Here is a 6,000-nt window from a genome sequence, read left to right on the forward strand (position 1 = left end):
AACGCTATAAGAGGGGCTGAGCAAAAGCGGTAACATAGCCAAACAACGGTTTGCTAGGAAGGTGGGTTAGAGGCTTGACATGGTAATATGGGAGGCATGATATAACAAGTGGTAGGTAGCGTGACATAGCGATAGAACGAACAAGTAGCAAGCAAAGATAGAAGTGATATCGAGGGTATGGTCATCTTGCCTGCAAAGTTCTCTGAGTAGTTGAAAGCTCGATCCTCGTTAGCGTACTCAACAGGTTCCTCATTCACGTACTCATCTCCCGGCTCTACCAAAAGCAAGAACACAAGCAACAGAACACAATCAATCACGGTGCAATGCACAAGCAACATGATGCAAGACATGACATGGAATGCAAAGGTATGATGTGCAATGCATATGCGTACTCCGGAAGGGAAAGGATGCAAGGCATCAACTTGTCAGAACAAGTATGCCGCTGGAAAGATGAGGTGATTTCGGTCGAAATCAATATAAGGATCACCGGAAATGGATGCACGGTTCGCAAAAGACAAGCAATACAAGAATGATGCAAATATGCGATTAACAACATCATAGCACTTAGAATGCAACAAGAAACTATGCTACAACACTCCAACATAGCAACAAAGCATATGAACATAAAGTACATATGAAGCTTATCAAAACATGAACACTAAGCTCCTTCTAGTTCTCCCTAGAACAAGCTCAAAATAGCATGGCAAAAATGCAAATGATATCAGCTTCACAAACTTGGAGAAAATACTAAACATGACAAAACAGCATCAGGAAGCAATGTTTAGAACAAGAAAACAACATGCTACAAGAATATAACATGGCAAACAAAGGCATTACATGCTAGTACTAAACACATAGAATAAATACCCCTTACTGAACTTTAACCAAAGAGGCATGGAAAATGATGTGGCACCCATGCAAACATGGCAATTTATGTTATCAGTTTTAGACTTAGAAGAAAAACAGAGCATGGCATAAACAGATTCATGATAGCAACTTTGCGAGCTCAAATCACTCACCACAAGGCACTACATGGCATGGAAAGGTAACCAACATGAATTATACTTATTCAAGAAGCTAAACATGCCAAGAGCAAGTTCATATGATACATGCATCACTAGCAACACACATGGCAATATTGAATATCATGTTAACACTCTGCCAGGAACAATATTTAGCAAAAGTAGAGCAAGACAATGACATGCTAGAGTACTCCATAATTGCAACTAGAGGCATGAATGGATAGAGAAATACCACATATACAAAACATGCTTCCTGAAATACCTCAAAATGTGCATGGATCTCATGGTAGCAACAAGTTTACATGGCATCAAAATGTGACAGGAAAAGGACTTAGCAAAACTACTAAGTGTCTGAAAACAGCAACATTATGAAGCCTACTTTGCATGCTAGTGCTAGTCACCACATAGATCACAAAAATACAATACTTGCACATATGTAAATATGGCATGATGGATTGCGTAAAACATGTAGACATAATGCTCATAGGATGCACACGTAAAATGCAACGAAAATGACAAATCATCAAGTTCTGTTAACAGACAACAGTTAACATCATATAGCACTTTTCCAACGAGGATAATGGCATCAATATGGACAGTAACATACATGCAAATGCCACTAACATGAAGAGTATCACGAGACGAACATTTTGATATATCATAGTCATGAAACAGAGCTAAGGTCATGGAGATATGGCATGTCAAAGAGAGCATCACAATGTTACAGATCTGGGACTTAGAAAATATACCCCTTGCGGATCGGATCTAGGGTTTTGGGGCACGTATCCCAAGGCGGCTAGAGTCGTTCGCCAGAGTAGGAGGAGGCGGCCGTCGGAGATGAGGAGGCGTCGCCGGAGTGCGGTGGTCGCCGGAGAGGAGCCCGGCGGGGCGGCGCCGACGACGCGGGGCGGCGCCGGGGAAGACTCGGGGCGGCGGCGGTGGAGCGTGGCGTGGAGGTGGTGGCGCATGGTGGTGGTCGGCGGCGGAGACGGGCACGGGAGGAGGCGGCGGGACCGGGCGGCGCGGTGGAGTGATGGGCCAGCGGGGGCCAACTGCGGGCTGAGCGGGCCGACGCGGCGGGCGACGGTGGCATGCCACGTGGCGCCCTCCGATTGGCGCGGGCACGGCGGTGATTTCGTCCGGCGAAGGTCGGACGTGTCCGGTGGCGGCGGGGGAGGATTTTTAGGGTTTCAACTGCGAAATTTCGGGAGAGAGGCACATATTTATAGGTAGAGGGAGCTAGGAGTGTCCAAATGAGGTGCGGTTTTCGCCCACACGATCATGATCCAACAACGGAGAGCATGGAGGGGGTTTAGATGGGCTAGTGGGCTGTTTTGGAGGGGTGTTGGGCTGCAACAAGAGAGGGGCTTCTACGGTTACCCGGTTAACCGTTGGGGCATCAAACGACCTCCAAATGGAACGAAATTTGACAGGAGGCCTACCGGTGATGTACCAAGGTCACTTGACAAATATCGACCCATTCCGAGAAAGTTTTTATCCCACTCACGAAACGAGATTTGAGGGGTGCAACGGGTGCATGCAGGAGTGTTGGATTGCGAAACGGACAACGGGGAAAATGACCGGATGCATGAGACGAACACGAATGCAAAGGAGATGCACATGATGACATGATATGAAATGCATGACATGAACAAAATGCAAAACGAAGACAAAAACCCAACCTCAAAGGGAATATCATATCACATAGCCAGAAATGGTAAGAGTCGGAGTTACAAATATGAAAAGTTACATCCGGGGTGCTACAACACTCCACCACTACAAGAGGATCTCGTCCCGAGATTTAGGACTGAAAGAACTCCCGATATTCAGAACGGAGGCGGTCCTCGCGTTCCTAGGTGGCTTCTCGGTCGGAATGGTGTGACCACTTCACTTTCAGGAATTTGATTGACTTGTTGCGAATCTTGCGCTCGGTTTCTTCAAGAATGGCAACATGATGCTCATGATAAGACAAATCTGCTTGGAGATCAATCTCTTTGAAGTTGATAGTGCGCTCGGGGGTCTTGAAGCACTTGCGAAGCTGTGACATGTGAAAAAGATCGTGCACATTTGCGAAGTTGGACGGAAGCTCAAGTTGATAGGCAAGGTCGCCTCTTTTGCCAATGATCTTGAAAGGATCTACATATCTAGGGGCAAGCTTCCCTTTGATACCGGAGCGACGACTGCCTTTCATTGGAGAGATGCGGAGGTAGACATGGTGTCTGATCTTGAAAGCCAAGTCACGGTGCTTGCTATCATAGTAACTCTTCTGGCGTGATTGCGCGACTTTGAGATTTTCATGGATGACTTTACACATTTCTTCAGCTTCTATGATCAAGTCGTTGCCAAGAAGTTGGCGTTCACCAGTCTCAGACCAATTGAGAGGGGTATGGCACTTTCTGCCATATAGAATTTTGAATGGGGCCTTGCCCGAACTTGCTTGGAAACTGTTGTTGTAGGTGAACTCGGCATATGGAAGACAATCTTCCCACTTCATACCGAAAGAGATGACACAAGCCCTGAGCATGTCTTCGAGAATTTGATTGAATCGCTCGACTTGCACACTTATTTGAGAATGGAAAGTTGTGCTGAAGTGAATGTTTTTACCCATGGCCTTCTGGAAGGAGTCCCAGAACTTGGAAATGAAAATTCTTCTGTGATCTGAAGATATCAACTAAGGAATACCGTGCAACAAGACAATTCTAGAGGTGTATAGCTCTGCCAACTGAGTTGCTGTGATAGATTCTTTGATTGGAAGGAAATGAGCCACTTTTGTAAGCTTGTCAATGACAATGAAGATAGCATCATTCCCACGCTCGGACTTGGGAAATCCAGTAATGAAGTCCATTTCAATATGGTCAAACTTCCATTCTGGAATAGCAAGAGGTTGGAGGAGACCCGCTGGTCGTTGGTGTTCTGCTTTCACCGTTCAACAGACATCACATTCATTCATGAATTGAGCAATCTCTCACTTCATTCGAGTCCACCAATACGACTGCTTGAGGTCATGGTACATCTTCGAACTGCCTGGATGAATGGACAGAAGAGAATTGTGCGCTTCGTTCATTATGACCTTCCTTAGATCACCTTTAGGAACCACAATCCGGTCCTCGAAGAATAAAGTGTCTTTGTCATCAATGCGATAGCACTTGTATTTGGGTTGGCTCTTGGCGATACCATGTTTCACTCCCTTCACCATGGTATCAAGGAGTTGTGCCTCATGAATTTGGTCTTCCAAAGTAGGAGTGACTTGAAGGTTGGCAAGAAAACCTTGAGGAACAACTTGGAGGTTGAGCTTGTGGAAAGCTTCACAAAGATCTGGTTGGAATGGCTTGAGAATTAAGCTGTTGCAATAATCCTTTCTGCTCAAAGCATCTGCAATCACATTGGCCTTGCCTGGAGTATATTCAATACTTGGATTGTACTCTTGAATCATTTCAACCCAACGAGTTTGCCTGAGGTTGAGGTTGGGTTGAGTAAATATATACTTGAGGCTCTTCTGATTTGTGAAAATGTCCAATTTCCTTCCTAACAAGAGATGTCTCCATGTTATTAATGCATGTATAACTGTCGCCAACTCAAGATCGTGAGTGGGGTAGTTCCTTTCGTTTGGCTTCAACTGATGAGAGGTATAAGCCACAACTTTCTCTTGGGGAACACAGTAATTTCAAAAAAATTCCTATGCACACGCAAGATCCATCTAGGTGATGCATAGCAACGAGAGGGGAGAGTGTTGTCCATGTACCCTCGTAGACCGTAAGCGGAAGCATTATGACAACACGGTTGATGTAGTCGTACGTCTTCACGATCTGACCGATCCTAGCACCGAAGGTAGGACACCTCCGCAATCTGCACACATTCAGCTCGGTGACGTCCCACGAACTCTAGATCCAGCTGAGTGTCGGGGGAGAGCTTCGTCACCACGACGGCGTGATGACGGTGATGATGAAGTTACCGACGCAGGGCTTCTCCTAAGCACTACAATGATATGACCGAGGTGGAAATCTGTGGAGGGGGGCACCGCACACAGCTAAGAGATCAACTTGTGTGTTCCAGGGTGCCCCCTCCCCACCTATATAAAGGAGGGAGAGGGGAGGCCGGCCGGCCTCTCTAGGCGCTCCAAGGGGGAGGAGTCCTCCTCCTAGTAGGAGTAGGACTTCCCCCTTTCCTGGTCCAACTAGGAAAAGAAGGAAGAGGAAGAAGGAGAAAGGAAAGGGGGGCCGCCCCCACCCAATTTGGATTGGGATGGGGGGGGGGCGCCCCTTCCTAGGCTGCCTTCTCTTCTCTCTCACTAAGGCCCATTAAGGCCCATATGCTCCCTGGGGGGTTCCGGTAACCCCTCGGTACTCCGGTAAATGCCTGAACTCATCCGGAACCATTCCGATGTCCAAACATAGCCTTCCAATATATTGATCTTTATGTATCGACCATTCTGAGACTCCTTGTCATGTCCGTGATCATATTCAGGACTCCGAACTACCTTCGGTACATCAAAACACATAAACTCATAATACCGATCGTCACCGAACGTTAAGCGTGCGGACCCTACTGGTTCGAGAACTATGTAGACATGACCGAGACTCATCTTCGGTCAATAACCAATAGTGCAACCTGGATGCTCATATTGGTTCCTACATATTCTACGAAGATCTTTATCGGTCAAACCGCATAACAACATACATTGTTCCCTTTGTCATCGGTATGTTACTTGCCCGAGATTCGATCGTCGGTATCTCAATACCTAGTTCAATCTCGTCACCGGAAAGTCTCTTTACTCGTTCCGTAATGCAACATCCCGTAACTAAGCCATTAGTCACATTTCTTGCAAGGCTTATAGTGATGTGTATTACCGAGAGGGCCCAAAGATACCTCTCTGATACACGGAGTGAAAAATCCTAATCTCGATCTATGCCAACTCAACAAACACCATTGGAGACACCTGTAGAGCATCTTTATAGTCACCCAGTTACGTTGTGACGTT

This window comes from Triticum urartu, chromosome 2A (genome assembly GCF_056163025.1).
Source record: "Triticum urartu cultivar PI428250 chromosome 2A, HENAU_Tu73, whole genome shotgun sequence".
Classification (NCBI taxonomy): Eukaryota; Viridiplantae; Streptophyta; class Magnoliopsida; order Poales; family Poaceae; genus Triticum; species Triticum urartu.